Here is a 24533-nt window from a genome sequence, read left to right on the forward strand (position 1 = left end):
GAAATTGTTTGCTGAAAAATTATTGTGTATATTTCACTTGTGGATCTGAATTGTTTCTTGTTTGTTTGTTTTAACCCTCAAGCCTGGAGTGGATGCTCAGTTGGACTGGTGTGGTGCAGCCTTACTTGAAGAACATCCCTAGGATCTCTCATTCCACAGTACTATAGATTTCCTTCTGTCTGGCTGATGTTGGGACCCTAGTACCACCACACTTCTGTCATCTTTTTCATTCTGGCTTAAGAAGTGGTGAGCTGATTCCTGTTGCCTATGACATTTATGAACCTCCCAGGTTTCATTTACAGTGAGTGTAACTAATAGGCACACAGTGCATTAGATGCAGGACATTAAAGATACCTTAAGGGAATAACTGTCCACCCCACCCCTATTCCCAGACCTTCTGGGCAGCCTCTCACTAGAACTTCCGGGTCACCTGCTGGCCATCCAGATTTGGATACTAAGTGTCATCACCAAGTTGAAATGACACGGCCAGGTCAAACGGCACATGATTAAGCCATGATGCTGGAAGGAGAGGGGGATTTTTTGTGTTTTACAACTGAATGCTCCTGTCCTGTTTTCTTCCATTAGTAGCTTTCAAAATCCATATTGGATTTGACCACATCATTCTCAGTAATCCTTTTTTGTCAGTTTCTTGGAAGCCACAGTTAATGGTTCTCTCTGAGTTTGAGGTGGTGGTAAAATTACATTTTCTCTAACAAGTAAAGGCTTTACTAATTAGGTTGAATCTATAAAATATCTGTAGTGTGTGTGTGTATTTAAATTTTGCTTTAAGGGCTATTAAATTAATAAAAGTCATGATGCTAATAATAGTTACCATTTGAGTCCCTACCATTTATCAGGCAGTGTGAGAAAACAGAGTTCAGACAGGGCACAACTATGTTACAGCTGGCTCGTACAAGTTACTGTTGATCTTCGAAACCAAACAGCTGTTTATAATAGTGGAAAAGGAATTCTTAGCTATCCTATAGAGTTGTGATATTATATGAGGTGATATATATGGAAAGCAACAGGTAAACGGTAAAGTGCCCTCCAGCCCAGGATAGTGTTTTAACATAGGACTTGGGGACACTGGAAGCTTAGGAGCCCATGGGTCTTGTCTGGTGGGCCTGGGTATACATCCTGATTCCATCTCCTGACCCCTCGGAGCCCGGTTTCTGCATAATTGAAGTCAGGATATTGTCTGCCTTCTATTAAATGAGATACACCTGTGCATCACAGTGGGCTGCTCAGTGAAGGTTGGCGTCCACCCCTTTCTCTCCCTTTGCCACAGGCACTCGGGATAATGGCATTGATTAAGTCTTGCAGTAGGAATTGTCCTCAAGGGATAAAGGCTTTTAAAGTATACTTTTGTGCTGATGAATAATTCTTCCCGATTTTGCCTTCCCATTCCAACCCCCAAGCACATAGAGTAAATATTGCAGGCCCTGCCATCATCTAAACAAAGGAGGGAGTGGAACAAAACCAGAAGCCACTCGTCTGTCATCTTTTTCATGCTGGCTTAAGGCCTTTGATAGGAATGTGAAGAGGGGTGTAGCTAGTTTCCCTTTGCCCGTTTTGTGCCCTTCTCTCCTTTTTTTCTTTTCATTTTATGGACAAGAAAATGATACTGAATTGGGGGGCTTTCTAGCTGGAAGGAGGTATTGGAAGAGCTGTAGGGTAAGGTTGGGGGCGGGGGCGCAGGGCAGACATGGGCTGGGAAGGAGATGGAAGAGTTGAACCTGACAGTAGAAGCTGGAAAGTTTGGCTTGGGAGAATCTGATAGATGTTAAGATTTGGCGAAATATTGGGTGGGCCAAGTTCCATCTAGTCCTATAAGGCTCTCGTGTGGGGCTTTGAAGTTTTTGTGTTCTAGGCAGATTTTGACTGGTCGTGGTGGCATCACAAATGAGTTTCCATAGTAAGTTGTATGCTGAAAAGGAAATTAAATTCCAAGGAAGTGTTTCTTACGACTGACGCCAGAATTTCTCTGAGAATTTTATTAAGGTTCAGTCCATCTGTAAAAGTACTTCTTAGTTCTCTGAAAATATTAATTAAGAAGTAGTTTAAAGAAATGGAAATGTGTTCTTTGTGAGCTTTTGAAATGTAATCTTCCTAAACCTTTGGAACAGAGGAAGCCCAAACCAAAATCATAGAGCTATATATGTATTTTAAAAGCATTTCCTCCCAAAATAATGTTTCCCTTCACCTCCCCTTCCCACTCTCCTCTTGCATTATTTTGATAATGAGTTGATTTTGGTTTCTTTCACACTTTGGAAGCCTAATTTTTATGTTTATGACCCTTAGTTTTGAGGTTCTCCAATGTGCCTCCTTTTCTCTTGAGTTAATTCATATTCATTAGGAAGCAGCAGTGCAGCGAGGTTAGGTGAAGAGCACAGGCCCAGAGCCAGGTTGGGGATGGGAGGGTGGTAATTGCCCTTGGAGAGCTAGGCTCTCTACAACTTGGGTTTAATCCCCGTGGCGCCTCTGGAGGTCGATCGTGTTGTTTCCAGTGCACGGAGGAGGAAATGGGTCCACGTACCCAGCAAGTGGTTAGTCTGAGGGTCAGCTGAGATCATTGTGACTCCATAACCCGTGAGGGCTGAGGCCTTGCACGCCCTGCCAGGGTTGGACTCTGTCCTGTAGGTTGGGGTTTTCATGAAGGGAAGAGCATCGGGTCTGTATTTTAGAAAGGTTGGCTCCGTGGGCTGTGCTGACTGTGAAATTAGCAGTGGAAAAATGAGCCCATTAGAGTAATTGGCATGAGAGATGATGAGGCCTTGAACTTAAGACATTAAGACAGTGACAGTGGTGATGGAGAAAGGGGGATGTTTCAGAAAGGATGGATAGTGCTTAGTGTCCCCCACTCCTTGTATTGCAGATGCCAACTGTGTAGACACCTCCAAAGTCACCCCCTTTGGTTTCTTCTGGCAGGTAGAGAAGATGCTTGAGTAAAGCCTGAAGGTGCCTTCCCCTCTCTTTGTCCACCCCTGGCCTTATCATTTCTTCCTCTCTAGGAACACGTCTCAGAGGATGGAATTCAGGTTCCGCAGACCCCACTTAGGAAATGCTGGTTTGAGCATTCGAACAAAGCAAAAAGCATTGAAGGAAAAAAAGCCCCCCAAAAAGGAAACTTCCCTCGGGTATAGTCTATATGCCACTGTTCCCTGGTGGACCCAGTGTATCCATCACGGGGTTTAATCTTCAGTTTTGCCTGTACCCCAAGAGTTGATCTGCCTCTAGGCAGGGTTGACTTGTAGTCACGAAGCATGCATGGCTGGCTGGGAAAGGGGAGGAGTGTCGGATGAGTTCACAGTGGTGGCCAGCCCTTTGAGGAGGAGGTGGGACCATCCTCTCTGAAGGGTACAGTCTTAGTGGGGAGCCAGGCCACACTTGGGTAAACTGGATTCAGAGCAGGGGAGTTGATTGGTCCTAGTGGCTAATGTTCGCACGTCCCCTTCAGGATATACGGTGGCCATGTCAGTGATATGCTGGTCTCATGCCCTTTGTAACAAATTTGCTTGGGCTTCTGTTTTCCTAGGGGCATAATACCCATGCCCTTCAGATAGTTTGTTCTTGCTTAGCCTGGGCCAGTTGGTCAGGTTTCGGCTTTATTTCGGCTGCATCCTCAGTGCGAGGAGGGTTACCTTTATTGGATTGTCTGCTTCCCGGCATCGCAGTCATGAGCCATCCCTGTGGTGAGTCACTGCAGAAGGCTCAGCTCCCCCGCTTTCTGCTTGATGGTCCCCTGTTCCCTTCCAAGACCTGTTTTCCTTGTGCTAAGGGCACCTCTGGGCAGCTCCCTCGCTGCAGACTGTAGAGTGCCCAGTGAGTTTGTCTGGTGCTAACAAGGGTACCTGTTTTAACGGGAGGAGCATTTTTGCCTGGGGATGTTAGCTGTCATGCCCGCCTCTTAACATTATGTCTTAAGGAAAGCCCCTTGGTTTTTTGTTCTTCCTTTTTGCTTCATGTTTAGCTCTGTGTGTGTGTGTGTGTGTGTGTGTGTGTTTGGGGGTATGTGTTTGTTTTAATTATTACTGGGAAACAAAAAAGATACTAATTAAATATTTGAGTCCACAGAAGTGCTTCTACTGGCAAGCAGAAAGAATAGATATATATTTTGCCAGGATACCATTGATTTGTGTCTCCTTTTTCCACATTGTTGCTGTTTTGTTGGCAGAGCCGTCTGATTTGATCAGTTTGGATTTCAGTAGTGAGTGTGAAAAGATGCCTGGGCTGTCTGCCGAAGTGGAGGGGACTCAAATGAGTGGGCTTCGGGGCTGCCAGTCTTGGCTGTCCCCGCTATCTGAGGAGCCTGGCACACACGCTGTTGTCAGGAAGGTGGAGTGTGGCCAGGGCTTTTCCTGGACTTTGCTGGGAGCAACTCTGCTGGTGACAGCGGGTGGCTTTCCCTCTGCCGTGGGAAAGGAAATTCTCTCTTAATCAGGGCTATTGCTTCCTCCCGCCCCCATTCTATGGGGATGAGAGGCAGAAAGTCTCAGGATAGTGAGTTTTGGACCTGTGCAGGTTCAGGGTGTTCAGGGTGGGTCAGGCTTGCAGCTTCCACAGAGCTTTTCCAAAAGTTTTCCTTACACCCCCACATCTCCTTTCTTCCCTGTTCATCCCAATCCCATCATCAGTGGCTTGGAAATTGGACTTGAACTTTATTAGTTACTCTTGGAAAGACCTGGGAGTGTGGCACCAGCCTTGTTCAGATTGGTGTGGTTATGTCACGTGGTGGTGGTGGTGGTGGTGGTGGTGTTTTTAACCAGCTCAGTTGCATTTTAAACAAAATGTTATAGGTAATTATGAATATATTATGCTTCACACTCCCATTCAAAGAGTACATGGTAGTACATAGCAGGAAATGCAAAGTCCTCCTTCATCCAGCACCCCTCCCCCACGCACCTCCTCCCTGCTGGGTTCTCAGAAGTAACCAGTTTTAGCAGCTTGATGCTTATTTAGAAATTGTTCATTGGCCTGTGTAGACACAAATAAATATAGTTTTGTTTGTAAGCATCAATCTGGTCGCATCATATGTATCATTTCGCTATTTTTTTTCTCTTTTCCCATGATATATCTTGTAGATCTCTTCATGCATGCAGCTCTTCTTTCTCCTTTTAATTTGTCGTTTGCCTACAAAATATTTTATAGTATAGATAGGTCATAATTTATGAGGCAGCCTCCATCCATAGCCGCCTGAACTAACTCACTGACTTTGCTACTGTATCTTCACACATGCATATTGTTATGCACATACAGTTCCCTAGCAGCAGTGGAACTGGTGTGTCAAAGGTTTACACATTGGAGCTGTTACAGCAGTAGCCACGCTGTGCTCTCCAGGGCTGTACTGGTTTACATGACCAGGCCTGTGTGAGGCTGCCCGCTTCTCCGTGGGCTGCCATTCTTCTAGGTGAAAGAAATGGGTTGTGTTGAGTAGGCATTTCATTGATTATGGTCGAAGCTGTGAGACTCACCGCTTGGCCTCTGGATCACAGTGGGTGTGTCCATAGTAACCATGGAAAATGAAGGAGCCGAGCTCTCAAGGACCAAGGTATGAACGTCCTGTAACCGGGGTGGCCACGTGGCTCTGGAAGCAAGCACTCCTGGTTTCCCATTCTTGTCCCTTCTCCCAGAGGCTAGGCACTGTAATAGAGCACTTTAATTTTGGTGTAACCTGCCGGAGTATTTCCGCCGGCCTCTCCCCTGAGGAAGCAAGCATGGGTAGGCAGCACCTTGAGACCAGCCTATCCTGCTCTGCTGAGGCAGGGATTTGAGAATGGGGGGCTGAACTGGGAGAACATTTAAAGATTGCTGGCTGGAAAGTCGGACACTCTTGCTTCTGGAATAGCTTCCATGAATGGTGCAGCAAGCTTCTGTGTGCAGTGGGCCTTTCCTTCCAGTGGTGTGGTGATCAGTCCCCCTCTCTCCTGGCTTGGTGGAATATTGTGATGCTTTTCCCCTTTGCCAGGGTGCTTTTGGAGAAACCATAGTTTCTTAGAAGGTGTTCCAAGGGCCTGACCTGGTAGAGGAGGCATTTGGATGCCTTCACAAATAGCCTCCCCCCTGCCCCTGGCCATCTTTGCAGGCTGAGCTGCCCAGTGGGTTTTGGGAAGCTCTGGTTAACTGGACGACAGTGTCCTTTACCTGCCATTCAAAGGAGGTTAGGGAGAAGAGTGACAGAGGAGGTGGCCTGGGTTGACAAAGAGACTCCAGGGTCAGGCCAAGGGGGTTCCAGCTCCCACTGAGCATCTTATGGCTCTGCGGCTTAAGCAAAGTTATTTGATCTCCCTGGGCCTCAGCTTCCTCATCTGTAAGCCAGGAATAATATTAGTAGCTACCTCACAGGGCTGTTGTGAGGATTCAGAGAGTAATGTGTGTAAAGCTCTCAGCACATTACCTAGTATGGACTCAGTGATTATAAGTAACGACAACTCTTATTTGTATTCCTTTTTCCTTCATAAATGTTGTTCAATGCACGAATGCACATTACATTTGCTAAATATAAAACTGCCTATAATTGAGTAATGTTAAATAGAGGAGGCCAGGAGATGAGCTGACTGGAGGCAGATTCTGATCAGTTGAGTAGAAAAAGGGTGAAGGGGGAGGAGGGCAGGTCTGATGTTCTTGCCTCACACCAGTCCTCCTGCTGTGAAACCCCAGGGCTCCAAATGCAGAGGCGTTTTTCCTCTTTTTAGGTGGGCTGAGAGCTGAGGGTCCCTAGTACAACTTCTCCCTTTGGTTTTTGTGGAGGCTGAGCCAGGCCTTGCAAGGGGAAGTGCCTCTTCCGTCCCTGGCTGATGGTCACAGAGCAGAGATGGGGTCCGGGTCTCCTCACTCCAGGGACTAGGATTCTTTCTCTCTTCTCTACCCCGCCACGTGCTGCCCATTTCCAGATGTAGGGAAAAAACTACACAATGTTAGGCACTTTGCGAAGATCTGCCTCCTGAGGCCCTTGTGAGATGAGGTCACTAAAGTGCGGAAAGGTAAAGTCAAGCGTAGCCCAAGGTGAGTCAGGGCTGGCATTCAGAGTCAGGCCTGCCCTGCTCCAGAGCTCAGGCTTGTACCTTCTAACTGGTTACGTTTCTAATAGTGCCAGCCCACAGTTGATGTCCATGCTGGTCTCATATGCCTGATCACCTGTAATCACACCAGCAGTGTTCACGCATGTGTGCATGTATGTCTGTATATTCCATGCATGTGTGTGCATGCATGTTCGTGTATTCCATGCATGTGTGCGTGTATGTTTGTGTATTCCATGCATGTGTGTACATGTTCATATATTCCATGCATGTGTGCATGTGCTTGCATGTTTGTGTATGACACCAAGTTCATTTGAAGTCTCTGATTTATTTGCTGGTGGTTTACCCAAACTGGAGGTCTGAGAACTGCAGGTTGAGTGTGAGGAAGGCTGTACTCAAGATCTCTAAGAAGGTCAGGTTGCTGAGGTTCAGATGGGGACAAGGAAACTTTGCTCTTGGAAACTGAGCTTGGTTTGTGAACTTTTCATCCGCAGGCCTGGGGGGAGCAGAGCTACCCAGTGAGGACGCAGGCGGGGCCTGGGCAGATGGCATGGCTTGCACAGGATGGTGACATGAGTCCAGATACTGTGTATGAGAATTAACTATGCACATGAGATGATAGTGGCCTGTGTGGTACAAGAGAGATTTCAGAATAGTGTGTGGTGAGTGCCAAGTGCACTGCCCTAAATGTAAGTCAGTGGGACAGAGACCTCACCGTGGCTCCCAGGTCTGAGAAGGCTTCTCAGAAGCAGCACACATTAAAACAAGCCTGTCTGCCCCTTAGAGAGCAGGTGGACTTCACTTTGCAGATGAGGACCCCGAGACCCAGGAGTGAAGTACCTTGGGTCAGGGTCTTGGCTCTCAATGAGGGAGGGCTGAGCTGGTCTGTCCTTCCTGTCCCCCACCCCCACGTGGCTAGTGATCACTGCGAGTAGTAGCTATCCTGAGGAGTACTTAGTATCTGGAGGAACTCAGTATTATTTATCAAATGAACAAAGTCCCAATTCAGCTCTGGTCCTGGCTCTCCTGTTTCTGAGCAAAGTTAGGGCATCAGTCTCTCAGTTTTGCCCTCTGTGGAATGGGTATAGTACCCCTGCTTCCCTCCTCAGCTTATCATTCACTCAAAATTCATTCAGCATGTACTTCGTAAGCGCCTGCTTGTACCAGACACTGAACTAAAGGAGCATAGATCCTGTTTCTTCTGGGGTTTATTTTCTAGGGGGGGCTGACAGATAGTAAAGGAAAGTCATGGTATGTGCATTTGTTTACTGGGTCTCCTGTGACAAAGAACCACACACTGAGTGGCTTAGACAACAGAGGGTCGTACTCTCATAGTCCTGGAGGCTCTGAGGGAGAATCTGGCCATTCTCTTTCCTAGTTTCTGGTGGCTTCGGGCCGTCCTTGCTGTTCTTGGCTTGTGGCAGCCTCGCTCTGCTCTCTGCCTTCTCCCTGTTCTCACTTTCCTGTTTCCTTATAAGGACCCCAGTCCTTGGATTAGGGCCCACTCTACTCCACTGTGTTCTCATCTTAACTAATTTTATCTGCAAAGACCCTATTTCCAAATGAGGTCACATTCCGAGGTTGCAGGTGGTCATGGCTTTCAGGGGGACACTGTTCAACCCAGCCCAGTCTGTGGGGTGGTGATGATTGCTGAAAAGCAGGGGGAGTGCCTGGGCAGAGGTGGGGTGGGAGGTGTTGGAAGGTGATCAGGGCAGGTCTTGCTGAGAACCAGTGTTTGAGCTTCCACCTGGAGGAGGGGAGTGTGGGGACGAAGCCCTGTGTGGAGGGAGAGCATTCTAGGGAGAGGGAACAGCAAGTGCAGAGGCTTTGAGGTGAGTGTGCAACTGCTGGGATGGTGTAGGGATGCTGTGGTTAAAGTTTGTGTGTGTGTGTGTGTGTATATGTGTGCAGTGTGAGGTTCTGGAGGTGTGTGCAGGGATCTGGGATCCAGTAGGTCCTTGCCAGCCTTTGAGAGGACTTAGGTGGGAGCTGCTGCTGTGCTGCGAACAGGAATGGAAGCAGGGTTGGTGTGGACCAGCTCATTCAGGATTTCTTCCATTCAGGTGGCCACTGTGGCCCTGTGTGTGCCTGCCTAGATATTTTGTAGCAACTGTTTCTCTGCAGTTTCTTTTTTAAATGTTAGTGCTCTGTTGACCCTTGATCCACCGCCCTTTCCTGTCTGTTCTCACTCCTGGATACCTTTGCACCCACCCACCTCCTCTCACTTTCTCTTCTCCACAAGCGTGAAGAAGAGAAAGTAGACAGGCCAGTTTGGGGTGGCTGGGACGCCAGCCTGCTCAGCGTGTGTGTGGTGGCCCTGCTGGGAGCTGCGAATTCTCCTCTAGCCCTGGGCCTGCCTGGTGAACATGGCCCCTGTGGTTAAGGAGTTTATCACCTGCCAGATTTAGAAAATCTGGTCAGTGTGCGAGCTCAGTGTGTTTAGCTCTCCAGGTCCTGCTGTGGATCAAGTCACTATGCCGGGAAAAGAGCTGAGTCAGCTCCCGTGGGCAGCAGACCACATTTGGCCTTGAAAATGCAGGGCAGGGAGGGATGTCCAAAAGTACCTGTGCAGAGCCTGAGTGAGCAGTTGTATCATCACTGTACGTGGGCCCGGGGCCCTCTCTCCTGCCCACTTTGTAACTGACCTGCAAAGTTTTGTGGTCTTGTTCTCTTGTGCCATAAAAACAATTAGGCCTGATGGTTGGAGGCCTGTGCCGGTTTGGTTGCTGTGGGAATCATAATTTCAGATTCCTTGGCGTCAGAGCTGAAGGGAAATCTCCTTATCCGGCTGACATTTAATTTCCTTTTTGGGCCTCAAAGGGAAAGGGCCTGACACGTTTGTGATTGGAGTTCCAGAGAAGCGGGCCGTGGGTGGGCCTGCGCTCAGGCCCTCCCCTGCCTCCACCTACTAGCACCGCACCAGGAGCAGCCCACTGAGGGAGGTTATCTGGGAGGCCCGTGGCACTGGCACCCCTCTGGGGAGCACCGCTTTAGAAGATAATTACGTGTAAGCAGAGATGGAAATAGAATTCCCCAGCGCGGGGAGCCAGGAGCCAGGAGCAGCTGCTCTTCTGAAGGATTTCAGGAATTGCCTTTGGGAGCCACTCACTTATTCCCCCACCCTCCCCAAGCAGAACACACATTCCATACAGAACGAAAGTTGTGAAGACTATTCCTGGCTAGAAAATGAGCATTAAAAATGTGTTCTGTGAGATTGTAATTCTCCAGAGTTATTTCTGGGTGTGCTTCTCCCAGAACATCCAAAGTGCTTCCCCAGAGGAGCTGGCTTTGAAACTGTATCTCTGCCAGATGATATAGAACTTTTAACTCAGGGAACCTCCCCAGAAGTCAATGGGGTCTTGCGTTGTTAGAGGCAGAGAGCGAGCCAGGCAGGGTGCCAAGTGTTCCCATCAAACACCTCCATTTCTGGGGTGGGGGGTGGGGGTGGGGGGGTGGCCTTTGTTTCTGTGCTCACACATCCAAGTGCTTAATAAGTAAGTACTTGTTGATGGGCAGCATCTACTGGATGGCCCCTGGGCTCCTAGCAGGCAGCATGCTGTGAGTTAGCTCAGAGCCCCAAGAGCTCAGTGTTCTGGCCCCATATGGGGACTGGTCACATCAGTATGGCCTTGGGGAAGTCATTTGCCTCCCTGGGCCTCAGTTGTCCTCTCATCTTTAACTCATCTTTAACCTAGGGGTTGGATGAGATGGTCCCTGTCCATCCCCTGCCCCCCCCCTTTAACCTGGGGGTTGGATGAGATGCTCCTTGTCCGTCCCCTGCCCCCCCCTTAACCTGGGGGTTGGATGAGATGGTCCCTGTCCATCCCCTGCCCCCCCTTAACCTGGGGGTTGGATGAGATGGTCCCTGTCCCCCCCCCCCCCCATCCCCTGGTCACAGTGGAGGCTCCTTGAGGGTAGTGGGAACATGGGCTCTGTCCTGGGGAGTCTGACACATGCAGATCTGACACAGCTCCCACTATGGCCTTTGTCCTGCTTCGCCAGACCCCCCCAGAGTGCCTACTTTCTGGGTGAACTTTGATGGGGAAAGGAGGAACAGGTGGCAGGGGATTTGGCCTAAATCTCCATCCTGGCTCTGGGAGCTGGTGCCTCCAGTTGTTCAACGTGGGCTCCTTGTTCCCATCTCAAGTTTCATGCAACATTTTATTCTTGCCTTGAACAGAGTCCTTTTATTTCTGGATGTTATGAGAATTGTTTTTGTAATTACTGGTAAGGCAGAAAAGAATGGATCATGACTACAAAATTGTATATATATTACATTCCAAATTTGAGAAATATCTGTGCATGGGAAAGTGCTGTAAAGAACTTAATTTCAGTGATTACTTCGATTCTGGTATCACAGGAGATTTTTTAAAATCTTTATATTTTTCAGCATTTTCTTTTCTTTCTTTTTAGTTAATCCTTACCTGAGAAATTTTTCCCCCATTTTTTCAGCATTTTCTACATTTATCATGTATTGTCTTTATATTAAAAACAATTCAAGTTACTTTAAATAATAAATAACTACTTATTAGGATTTGATATGTGCTAGATAGTGTTAAGAATTTGCCTTTACAATATCTTAATCCTTACTATGAATCTGTGAGATCGTTTTTTAATACGAATGTTAACTTATTTTTTTATTGTGGTAAAATAAACATAACCTAAAAGTTACCTTTGTAACCATTTTATATAGTTCTGTGCATTAAGTTCACTCACTGTGAAACTCCTTATTTTATAAGTGAAAAAGCTGAGACTTAGAAAAACAAAGTCCTTTGCCTAAGGTCACCAAGAGTAAGTAGTTCCAGAGATGGGATTTGAACCCAGGATGCAGAGACTCAGAGATCTGGGTTCTGTGGTTGTGATGGTTGGAGCCCGTGATGATTTACCCGGCCTGTGCTCCCCACTTGACTGCAGAAAGCCAGGCGCTAGTGTGTGTCTGCCCTTTGAGAGCCCTGGGGCTGGGCTTTGTGTGTGTGTCTTTGAGGTGGGTGGTCAGCCTGTCTCGGGGCACGTGCAGAGGACATGGGTGCTGCCTGCCGATGGACACCGGGGTTGACGACTGTGTGTTCCTGTTTTGTTAAGGTTGAAGTCCATGGGCTGCTGTGTTGGGAAGGGTTGTGTGTTAGAATCCTGTTTCTCTAGAAGGTGCTTAGCACTGGGGTGCGGTGGAAAGAGCAGCGGCCTAGAGCTTAGATATTCCTGGCTACGTCAGGTCTGGGTGCGCCTGCTGGGTAATTTTAGGGAAGGGGCCTGAGTTAGAAGGTGTGTGTGTTGGTCCTGATTTTACCATATGGTAGACATGCTTTGGCCTCAGTTTCCTCATTTCTAAGCGCGTGATTAAAATGCTTGTGCTACTTGCCTCCCACAGCTGTAGATGATTACATGTCATGATGTGGGAGAAAAGTGCTCAGTTAACTGAAGTGCTGTCAAATTTCCCTGATGGGAATTTTGAGTGTACAGTGGTTGTGTGTGTGTGTGTGGGGGGGGGGGTGGAGCATCTGGGGCTGACCTCAGAGACTCGAAGAGGCCGGACCTGGATGTAAAGAGGAGCAGGTTGGCTTTGTTTTGTTTTTGCCATCAGCTTGCTTCCTCCACCCTCACTTGGTTGGTAGAGTACAGTGTTCCCTTGTCTACCTGTTGGAACGCTGTGGGATTTACTGGAACGTGTCCCTGCCAAGGTCCTTGGATTCACCCTTCCGAAGACTCACATCTCCTGGGCAAAGTGAACTGTAATGTGGGGAGATCATTTTGTAGCTATGCGGGAGTTGAAAATATGCCTCATTTTCCCTTGGTCTTGTCTCTCTTCCTTGACTGTACAGCAAATATCAGTCTGTCTCTTTCTATTCTCTAATCATGAGTAGCCAAGCATGGGAGTGGGCTGGGATCTGGAGGACTCTCTGGTGAGGGCAGGAGCTCACCTTCTCACAGTTGACCTAGTGTGTGTTTGCCTCCTGTTGTACCAAGACACTGTGGAATGTCAAGATCAAGAAGACAGGGTCTCAGCTCTCAAGAAGCCACGCTTCCGTGAGGAAGAGGCATAGACTCATGAAACAATTATGAGGGTGAAGGATAGGGAGCTTGGAAAGTAACTGTCCCAAGAGCTGTGGCCTTCACTCTTTAAGTGAATGAAAATGCGTCATTGGGGCCAGTCACAGGTAAGGAATTGTTAGTGTGGCTTCAGTGACTCTTTGCTTTTAGAAAACTGTTTGAACCAGATGTTTTAAAGCTAGGGTTTCTGTCTCGCTGCCCCCGAGATGATGTTTGAGTCCTCACTGTTTCAGGGCCCGTTTTATCTGGCAGAGCAGGCCAGGGGTCCTGTGCAGGGCCCTGCTGTGGTCAGCGGCCCTGCCTCACCGGCAGCTTGCTTTTCCTTTGAGAACAGCACTCGAAGACTAAGTAGGTCATGGGTATCTATTTTGAACCGAGTGTGGCTGGGCTGCATGGACATTTAATTTCTGGATCAGATCCTGTTGGACTTGTTTTCCCAGAAGGTTGGCAGCAGGCAATCTCGGGTTGGTCGTGAGGTGTATTTATAAAGTGTGGAGAGTGTGGCGGTAAACGAGACACTCCTCTGTTCCTGTGGGAGAGCCCGCGGTGGGCTCTCAGAATCCTTCAGGAAGCCTGGAGTGTAATTTCTCCACCCTGCTGCCTTGGATTTTCTGAAAATTGTTGGTCCTCACTAACGTCACGAAAGCTTTTTCTTTTAAGGAATCAAGTTTAATTTTTACCGGTAGTTGGTTTCTACTTACGTTAGCAGTAGCTCCCGGGGGCTGATGTACTGTGTTGATCCTTTTATGTACATTTTCTCATTTAACCTTCACAGCCTTGGAAATGGGATTATTGTCTGCATTACAGATAAAGAAAGTCAGAAGGTTCAGTAATTTGCCCACAGATTGAGTGTGCAAGTAGCAGGGTCAGAGATTTGAACACAGGCCCTTTTGACCAGACTCTGCCTTTTGTTCCACATCCTGTGAGACTTAGGAGGCCTGAGGATGGAAGCCATCCCTAGCTGGAGCTGGAAATGGGGAGCAGGATTGCAGCTCCTGGGCTTGTTCTGGGGAGAGATGGGATCTTCCTCTCAGAGGAGGCCAGCTGTAGGTGTTGGGGATGCAGGTCCCCAACTCAAAGGGGCTTCTGTGTGGAGCTGGAGTTGTCTTTGAGGCTCTCCCTTTGAGATGACGGGACCGCAGAGCTCTCAGTTTTCGCTCTCTGCTGGATTGTTCCCTTCGCTCTTTTTCTCTAGGTGTTCTTGCCTGAGCCCTTGGGCCATTGCAGTGAGGTGCTGAGATCCACGAGCTGGTGTAGGTAGGTGGTGACAGAGTCATCTTAACCACTACCTCCGCATGCACCGACTGTTGACCTGAATGTCCCTCCATCTTCAGGACTCCGTGCTTGCCCTACATTTTTGAGGAGTAAACACAAGCTTTGGGGTGGGTGTTTGCTTCGTCTCTCTCGGCAGTGTCTTCCCCCTCAGCTGCTTACTGAGCGCTGGCAGTGCCGCTGCTGCTCATGGTCCTTTATATTTGCCGGTACGTCGGTCTAAGGGGATTTGCACAGGCATTGCCTCACCCAGCACGCCCAGCAAGCCACTGGCACTCCCTTTCCCCAGGTGGAGATTCTTCAGGGACGTCACAGACCTGAGACTTTGAGGCTCTTCTTAAAGTTTCGTAAAAAATGGAGGAGGAGGAATTTATTTAAAATCAGTTGTATCCTGAAAGTGAAAGAATGGCCTCTTCAGTCGCCGTCTGTGCCGGCTGGTACGCAGTGGGGTTCAGGGTCACGATTGCCGGGACCCATCCTAGTTTCCCTCCCAGCCTTTTCCTCTCTGAGTCTGCATTCTATAAATTGGAGGTAACAATAATATCCAAAAGAGCTGTGGTAAGATCTAAATGAGACAATGTATATAAAATTACCCAGGTCTCAAGGAGTGGGATATTACCTGCTGCCTTTATTTTACAACACTGGGACTTGGAGATCATGGGTCTCAGCTGCGGAAGCAGAGGCCTGAGAAACTCCCTCCTCCCCAAGGGCCTTAGTAACTGACCTTTCCTGCGAATGCAAGAGGAAGAAGACAAAGTATAAAGAACCCTTATTTTAGCTAGAATCTCTCTGAGGTTTTCCGATTCTTTCTGGTTTGGGGGTGGAGTAGCAGTATTGCTTCGTTTGCTGGGAACCAGAGTTCTGGGAAATCTGTTAACCATGTGGCCACTCTCAAGTGTCCAGGCCCAGTATTTTTTTTTTAAAGAAATACTAAAACAGTATTTGAGAAACAGGTATTTTAAATGCACATCGGACACAGTCATACTTTTAGCACATGTGTGTACAATGACTGATTATCTTGAGACAACTTTAAGGTCTAAATTTCAGGCCCCCTGGCCTCACCTCTGGGAAGGCCTACTCAAGCATGTAGCAGGTTCAGTCTTATGATGTTGACCACCTACTGGGAGGCCTTCCACCCCACCCTGCCTCCCTCTCTTGTAAGTTTCAGTCTAGATAAGTAGAGGGAAAGTTCTGCAGGAACTAGGAAAGTGACTTTTGGGGATTCCAATCTCATGTATATTTGCCATGTGGTCTTGGGCAATTAGCTTCACTTCTGGCCTCAAGGAACTTACAGTCTTGTCAGGGAGGTAGCCCTGGAGTTGGGAGAGTCCTCATATGGATGTGGGTGCAGACAAGGGTGCTTTTCTTCAGGGCTAGGCTTGGCATGGTGGTGGACTCTAAATCTTAATTTGTTATAGATTAGAAATTTGCAGGCTGTGTTTTTTTCCTACGGAGAGGATGCAGATAGGATTAAGGACTAGACTTTCCAGTGTGAGCTGCTCTCTCCTGGGGCTCCCAGTGTTCAGTTATACCATCTGGCACAGTGAGTTACAGGTGCCTGTTTACCTGTCCATCTGCCCAGCTTGAAGGCAAGCTCTACAGAGGCAGGGACTTGGCCTACGCCCTGTTGTATAGGCATCTTATGTGTTGTACTTTAATGTGGAACACAGCTGATACCTCCATAAAACATTTGAAGGAGTTGGGATCACTTACCATGGTGGAAAGAAGGCTGTGGGTGAATTATAATGGTAACCGCAGCCATCCCCCCCCCCAGAATTGTCTCTCAACCACTAGGGGGCATTGGGAGCTATGTGGGGCCAGGGGGGCTGCAAGTCCCCTCCTCTGCAGGCCTGTTCCACAAACCAGGCTTGGTTTTCTTTCCTACCCCATGCCCATAGTTCCTCTGTTGAGGAAAACAGAGATAGGTACCAAGTAGGCACTTTGTAACAAGCCCAAGGGGTGAATGGCGTTATCTCCTATTTTACAGGCCAAGATCTGGAGCTGTTACCCCACTAGCGTGCAGGTGAGCCGGTTAGCATTTGAACACAGGTCTGTGAATTCTAGTCCAGGGCCTTAACTAATCTGATATGCTGCTGGCTCTGCCCTGAGGACACACCCAGCCAGGCAGATTTAATTAACCCGACAGCCCAAGAAACTTAAATGAGATCTAAGGATGAACTTCCTGACATTTTATTTTAAAAAATATTAAAGCTAAAACTGGGTATTCTAGAGCAGGGCTCGCCAAGCTGTCATCCACAATCCGTAGTTAAAGAATTAATTTTGTGGGTTTGGGACGGAATAAAAAAATATTAGTGCATCACACATGGTAAGACTGTGTATGTCCTGGAACATGATGATGCTGTATTTCTGACTGTGGGTCATGGTCAAAAATGTCCTAGAGAGAAAGAGACTATGGTTTAGATCAATATAGGTTAGATTGTCAAGTCCATGGAGGCAGGGATTTGTTTTCTCTCCCTCTTTATGTTCCCTCCCTCCTTAACCCAGGGCTGAGTACATGGTTGGTCCATGGGCCTGTCTGGGGGAACTTCAGACTGGAAGCGGTCAGAGCACATCCTGCATTATCCTTGAGGGGGGAGGTGAGAGTGGCCGTCTCTCCCATGCTTTGTGAGGAAAGAGACAGCCGGTGTGGGCTAGTTAAGAGCTTGGGCTTTGAATTCTGTGTGCGGCATCCAGGCGTGTGGTGTTGGGTAACTTCCTTCACCCCAATCAGCTGCACTTTCTCCGTCTTTGAGCTGGGTGTAGTGAGAGCACCCACCTGTGGGCCACTGGGAGGATTCGGAAAGATGACTACAGTTAGGTACCTTTAGCACACGGCGCTTGGCATCTGATAAGCCGCCTGGAAGCATTATCTGCTGCTCTTGTTTTTATGGTTACTATTAAGAGCGATTAAGCGACTCTTGCCGGGTCTGCCGTGGGAGGCACCTTCTACAGCCCCAGTTCTGGGATGGTTGTAGATCTTGAACTGAACTAGAAGCTCGAACCTGTGGTTTGGTTGTGCAGTGAAAGGAAGCGGATGTTGCAGGGGAGCAGGTGTCTACCTTCAGGGAGATGTTCTGGTTTTGTAGATTAGAGCAACAAAGCATCTTTTGTATGCAGTGAGAGAGAGGACTACCAGGTGCTTTTTATTTTATCGGAAAACAGCGGTTTCAATTTAATGTTTAAGTGTTTTTTGTTTTTTTTTAAACCACAACTTAAAAACAAAGCACAATAGTTTCCAGAAACTGAACATAACTCTGTATATGATTAAACTGGTGATTTTGTGTCCAGTACAGTAATATTTTTAGGGGAAGCTCCAAGATCTGGTAAATACTGATTTCTAAAATCACCAACCAGGCCTAGCAGTGCCATTATCCAGTCAAAATTAACTACATGAAAATAAATATGTGACGTGTTAAAGGTGCAAGACCCTGGACACGAGACACAGGAGAAAATCCCAGAGGGCCTTGGTTTTGGCATGAGCGTGTAGTTTTTCAAGCCTTGAGGCTGTTCGCTTCTGTTGCCCAAGCTGGGCAGTCTTGAGCCTGCGTTTTTCCCGGTTAACAAAGTTTTTTTGTTCTTCATATCCCTTAGTGCTGATTGTTTTTGTATCTTGGGAAGGAAAGGTGGTAGGCACTAAATATTATCCCACGATAGAAAGTTTCTGGTTTGCACTTTAGTTGAAAATGTGACTTTCTCCCTCATTTGGAAGCATTCGAGTATACGGGCTAAGAGCGCAGACTTCAGCTAGACCTAGGTTTCCATCTGCCCATGCTGCCCGTTTCCCCTTTTATTTGTTTTTTTCCAGCTTTATTGAGGTATAATTATCAAATAAAAACTATGTGTGTTTAAAGTATACAGTGTGATGATTTGATACAGGTATACAGTGTAAAGTGATACACAGTCAAGGTAATTAACACATGCCTCACTCCACACAGTTACCACTTTCTTTGTGTGTGTTGAGAACCCTTAAGATCCCCTGTCTTAGCAGATTCCGAGTATATAATACGGTATTATTAACTAGTCACCGTGCTGTGCATTACATCCCAGGGCTGTTCATCTTGTAACTGAGAACTTACTCATCTTGTCACTGAAAGTTTGCACTTCCCTTCCATCATCTTGCTGTTCCTCCCCCCTTCCCCCAGCCCCTGGCAGCCACCGTTCGATTCTCTTCTTCTGTGAGTTTGACTTTTTTAGATTCCACCTATTAGTGAGATCATACAGTATTTGTTGTTGTTTTGTGTCTGGCTTATTTTACTTAGCGTCATGTTCTCCAGGTTCATCCATGTTGCAAATCTGCCTGTGTTTCTAACATGCAGAAGTGTGACTTTGGGCAAGTGGCTTAACCTCTCGCACCATGTTCTGTGAAACAGGCTAATAATAGTACTACTACCTTATAGCATGTTGATGATTAAATGGGATAATATATGTAAAGCTCTTATTGTAATGTCTGCCCGTGAGCTCTTCAGCACATGGGAGCCATCATCATCATCATCACCATCACCACCACCACCATAAAAATCACCATCACCATCACCCATGTTATTAGTGGAAGGCTTTCCAGGAAACCAGGATTATAAACCTGGCTCTGCCATTGGTAACAGTTGGTCCTGGATATATTGCTGAACCTCTCTGAACCTCAGTATTATTTTCTCTAAAACAGGGAGTGGCCCAGAAGCTTCAGCCTCCTTCCAGTGTTCACTTTCTTATCAGGCCCCAGGGACGTGATGCTGGCTGCCAGGTGGGCGAGATCCCACTTTCTGTGAAGGACCTATAGCCCTCTGCTGGATGTTGAGCCTGATAACCTTTGCTTTTCTTTCCTTGATTTTATATTCTCAGCATATCTCCCTTTCCCTGGCCTCTGCCAAACGACTCCTCATGATTTTATGTATCTTTTTCTAGCATATGCAGATCACAGGTATGCCTGGTGGGCTGGACTTAAATCTTGGTTTGGCAAAGCCTTGCAGGTAGGGGATGTTACAAATAAGGGAGATTGTATCACTTTGCTGTTTGTTTTTAAACCCTGTCTGTGTTTGTCCTTATTACATTCAGCCCAAGCATGGAGGGCTGCCTGGATCTGAGGCTGACCATGGAGAGTCACTCAGGGGAATGGAATGACTTTTTTGATTCATAATAAGCTGCCTTCTCACTTTGTTGCCTTTCTGGCCTTTGGTTTTTACTTTGAACTTTAAAGGGCTTTCCAGGGCTAATCTCAATGTAATTTTGTATTTTGCGTGTGCATCTTTACTAGCCACCACTTTTGCAAAAAAGTGAGGTGTGAGTTCATCTCTGGCCTGCTGCTGGGATTTCAGGTTATCATCTTGTTCTCTGGGACAGGCGTGCAGAATGAATCAATTGAGTTGTTTTCAGCCCACTTCTTGCTTAATTGAACACCTGCCCAGTGAATGCTGCCAACATGCCTGCCCGTACCTGATTTGTCAGCATTCCCTGTCATGTTGGTGTCTCGCTGGTATCAGAAGAGTCAGCTTTGTCATTTGTAGTTAGCTTACTGTGTCCTTCAGGGAACTGCTTTATTCTTCACTTAATTTAAAGGTGCTGATGTGTCCTTTTTGGTGTAGTCCCTCTGCATTCCCATCTTGTCACTGTCCTCCCAGTTAACTTCATTGGTGATTGGCAGCCTCATAAAAGCTGCTGAAAGACCAGATGCAGAGAAGGGGTGTGTGTGCACCCCGAGCTGGTTCTCATGCCCTTGGGCCAGACTAAGTTTCTAGCAAGTCATTCTTAAAGTAATGCTTATGGTTTAGGGCTGGTTAGAAATATTCTTTTAAGGGACGGGACATAAGTTTTCTTTTATAGTAAGAACTTGCATATTTCAAATGGTTTTAGACTCCTAGCAGAAGGTATAGATTTCCTATGTATCCCTTGTCTCTCCCCCTTCCACATGCCTCCTCCATTATCAACATCCCCCACCCCAGTGGTACAGTTGCTGGGTCATATGTTTAGTTTTGTAAGAAACAGCCTAATAGTCTTCCAAAGTGGCTGTACCATTTTGCATTCCCACCAACAATGAATGAGAATTGCTGCTGCTCCACATCTTCACCAGCACTTGGTGGTGTCAGTGTTCTGGGTTTTGGCCTTTCTCATAGGTGTGAAGTACTGTCTCATTTTAGTTTGCAGTTTTCTGATGACATATAATGTGTGGCAAGATTGTTTTTTAAAGAGTGCTGACTTTTTTTTAAGATGGTGGGGGCTTATGTCTTTCCAAAGAGAAAAATGGTTTTACTGGAAGTGAGAGCCAGAGCAGAGAATACAGTCTTTCCTGATAGTAGAAAAGGCCCTGTCCTGGTTCAGGGCCTGTTTTAGGCCCTCTCAACTTTCTTTGGTTTGAAAGTCTTGTAGACAATCACGTGGTTTTCCGTGGCGCCCTGTTTAGGTATGATTTTGTTGTTAAAAATATTGTGGAGAGGTCCTGGCTGGGTAGCTCAGTTGGTTAGGCAATCATCTTGATATGTCAAGGTTGTGGGTTCGATCCCCAGTTAGGGCACATACAAGAAGCAACCAAGGAATGCCTAAGTCACTAGAACAACAAATCGATGTCTCTCTCTCCCTCTCTCCCCCTTCCCCTCCCCTCCCTCCCTTTTTCCCTTACTCTCTCAAACCAGTAACATATATATCTATATATAGTGGAGACACAGAAACCCTTGTTAATTATTTGGTAGAACTGCATATCTTAATTTTTTTTCTTTCTAGTGTTCTTGGCCTTTTAAAAAGAACTATACTGTTTGGGTTCCTTCTGCCTAGATTTGAAATAATTCAAAAATTGGGTGAGATTAGAAAAATACATATTTTAACTTCTTTCAGCCCACTTTGGTTTTACATTTTGCTTTTAGTTTCCTTTTGGATTTTATTTGTAGAGTCTCATATTTTAAAAATATTTTAAAGGGTTCCTCAAAGTGAAACATAGAGTTACCATAGGAGCCAGCAATTCCATCCTGGGTATATTTGAGAAAGAATTGAAAACAGGGACTCTAATCTTTGTGTACAGATGTTCATAGCAGCGCTGTTCACAACACCCAAGTGGAAACAACCCAAATGTCCATCAGTCGATGAATTAGGGTAAACAAAATGTGGTATATCCGTACAATGGAATATTATTCAGCCGTAAAAAGAAATGAAGTACAGATATGTGCTACAACCTGAATAAACCTTGAAAATACTATGCTATAGGTGAAAGAAGCCAAACACAGACGACCACATATTATATATTACATGGGGATTGATCGCTTAATGGTATGAATGTTCTTTTGGGGTGATAAAAATATTTTGGAATTAGATAGAGGTACAACATTGTGAATGTCCTAAATGCCACTGAATTGAATCCTTTATAAATGGTTCATTTATATTATGTGAATTTTACCACAATTATAATCATTTTTTGAAGGGCAGCACATAAGTGTTTTTGCCAAGGGTGGCTTTTCCAGGGACACCGTACAAGAGTTACTCTCCAGAGAGGCGCACTCGTGTGGGGACAGAGGGAGTGTGCCACTGCCGGGGCCGGGGTCTGGCCTTGCCCCTCAGCACGGCCAGTCACCGGGCGGAGAGTTAGCCCGAGAGTTGCCTCCCTTCGCTCAGTCTGTTCTTTCTTCTGTGAAGAGAGTTTAAAAGCGGGCCTTCTAGGGTTGCTGTGAGAATGAGGCGAGCTCATGGATGGAAAGTGCTTAGCACACTGAGTGCTTAGTAAATGTTAACGTTTCTCTCTAGTCTGTGGAAGGAGAGAAGGAAATGGGCTCAGGCAGAGAAGCAAAATGCTGGCACTAGAGAAGGGGGGTTGCTTTCGGCCATCTGGGTTTAGGTTAGACCTTTGAGAAAAGGGTATAAAAAGTCCTGTTTCCTAGATTCCTTTTGGAAGTCACCATAACCGTGTGCAGCCAGCGAAGCTGGTGAAAGCTCACGTCTGCTGCTACAGCACGCGGTGTTTGTAGAGCTCTCAGAACAGGGCCCCAGTGAGGGCCAGGGAAGCATTTGATTAAATTGAAGAAAAACAAGGCAAGCGAATTGTAGCAGTCTCAGCAGGACGGGCAGGTGTCCCCACCCAGTTCCCGGCCGTGCCCCCTGCTTCCTCATGCCTGAGGCGTGCCTGTGCCTTGTCAGCCCTCCAGTCTCTGCAGGGAACTGAGCTCCTGGGTTCATCCCTGTAGACGGTTTGTGTTTCTGATTCCCACTGTCCTCCTCAGGAGAAGGATCTTTAGTCATCCCCTGGGCCCGGGTAACCTCTCCGGCAGCGTAGAGGTGTAAGAAGACTGGGGCCTGGATGCATGGAACAGAACGACAGATCTCAGGGGAGAGGTTAACCAAAAAGCATGTATGCTGACAGGCTCGGGTCTTGGACACAGAGAGTAGAGGGGGGAAGGCCTGGGGTGGGGTGGGGGCTGGGTGGAGGGCGAAGGAGGGGAAAATGGGGGACATCTGTAATACTGCCAACAATAAATAAAAAGAACACTGGGACCTAAGGAGAGGCCGCCTCGCTCAGCTGCATGGGGTAGAGGAGAGGGCTAGCCTGACTTTCATCGATGAAGAAATAACAGCTTCTGTTTCCTAGCACAGAATCGTAGCATGGACAGATCTAATTTTAGGACATTACTGGGATGTAAATGGGTACATTGATCTCTCTCTCTTCTAATTCTGTTTGCACTCAACATCTTTACTGCACAGTTAGCACCTATTCCATACTGGCTGTTCGTTACTATTGTTACTTCACAATTTAGTGCCCAGATAATGCCAGCTGTGGTGCAGAAAGAGGAAAGAGCACTGGACCGGGCGTCTGAAGAGCAGCGGCTTAGCGGTAGCGTGAACAGAATTTTGACTTACTTTTACTATTTAATCTCCCTAGCCTCGTCCATCTTTTGGAACTGGCACCTCCACCCCCTCCCTACCCCTTCTGGGGAACTGCTTGTCCCCTGAGCACACTTGGGGCCTGCCAGGTGTGGTTCCCTGTGCCAAAGGTGGACCCTTGACCTCACTAAGTTTTTTTTGTGTTTTTTTTTTGTGAGAAGGAAGAATTTATTATGAAGCCCCAGTGTCTGAGAGGCTCCACGGCGGTAACTGCAGCCGTGTCCTAGGATGGGGCTTTTTTCCTGCCTGTTTCTACAGAGCTGCAGGCATAGGGATATCCTATGTACACCAAAGTGAATGTGAGGCAGCCTCCTGTGTGGAAATTAAAAGGAAAAGCCCAGAACTGGTTTTACCACTTTTGGACCCCTCAGCCAGATCAGAGATATTAAAGGGGGTGTTTAGATTATGGAGAGGGGAGAGAATTTAATGGAGATCTGTCCTTGGGGAAGCTGCCTCTGTCTGTCCCAATGTTCCCACTGTTCTCTTACTCAGCATAGGGCTGGGGTGAAGAGAAGGACATTGGCATCATTTCAGGCCCATCTCCCTGTAGTTTTGAACTTGAAGGCCAAGAGCCTTTTCCTGTGATGAGGTGGCGAAGCTGGGGACATGGGGGTCTGGAACTCGGGTGGCCCTGGTTTCCTGTCCAGAGGAGAAAGCCGGGCTGCCCTGGGGTAGGAGGAAGCCGCAGGCAGAGAGAAGCTGAGATTTGGAATGTGCTCCTCAGGGAGTCCTCTGCTGCCCACTGCCCGCCCTTGTGGTAGTTTCTCTTTGCCTAGGCTAATTGGACGGGTTCCACTTTGTCCCTTATAACCAAGTAATACGTGTGACTTTAAGCGACTCACTGAACTTCTCTTCAGGTTTTGTTTCCCCCCCCCCCCCCCGATGTGTACAATGGGGTAACAATAGTCACCTCACACTTACTGAGATGTCCAGATGAAATAATGTATGTGAAAGCTTTTGGGGGGCTGTAACATAGGAGATCGGGGGCTGTTACAAAGTTGGCGGTTATTTTACTACCTAACACTAACGATTTGATTATTCTGAATGTTGTTGGTTTCTTTAAGTTAAACATTCGTACAGAAACAAATAATATCTTTAGCATATTCCTTTTTTTTTTTAAGAGTTAAAATAAGCTTGACCTGACCTAAGTATTTTTAGGAAATGAATGAATGGGTCTTGATAAATTACAGCCTTTTTAAGCCTAAAAAAAGCTTTCTCGGAGTTGAGCTCTAATTATGTCTTGGTGAGCATTGGCTACAGATTTGATATCAAATGGCTGCTCTCCATGTCTCTGTGCCAGGGGAAATCGTGCTAAAAATTTAGAGTGATTGCACATTTATTTGGCTT

General features: G+C 47.0%; 1 protein-coding gene across 4 annotated transcripts in view; it reads left to right on the forward strand.

Annotated features, from left to right (window-relative positions):
• Nucleotides 1–24533, forward strand: part of SMCO4 (single-pass membrane protein with coiled-coil domains 4) — a 62270-nt gene that overhangs the window by 2953 nt on the left and 34784 nt on the right. For 3 of the 4 annotated variants that reach the window (XM_081152733.1, XM_081152735.1, XM_081152732.1), the window contains exon 2: nucleotides 83–246. The exons of the other annotated variant lie outside the window; for it this stretch is intronic. The gene's annotated coding sequence lies outside the window, so the exon portion shown is untranslated. The remainder of the gene's footprint in view (nucleotides 1–82; nucleotides 247–24533) is intronic. 4 annotated transcript variants of the gene reach the window in all.

Source organism: Miniopterus schreibersii, assembly GCF_964146895.1.
Source record: "Miniopterus schreibersii genome assembly, chromosome: 12".
In the NCBI taxonomy this organism is placed as follows: Eukaryota; Metazoa; Chordata; class Mammalia; order Chiroptera; family Miniopteridae; genus Miniopterus; species Miniopterus schreibersii.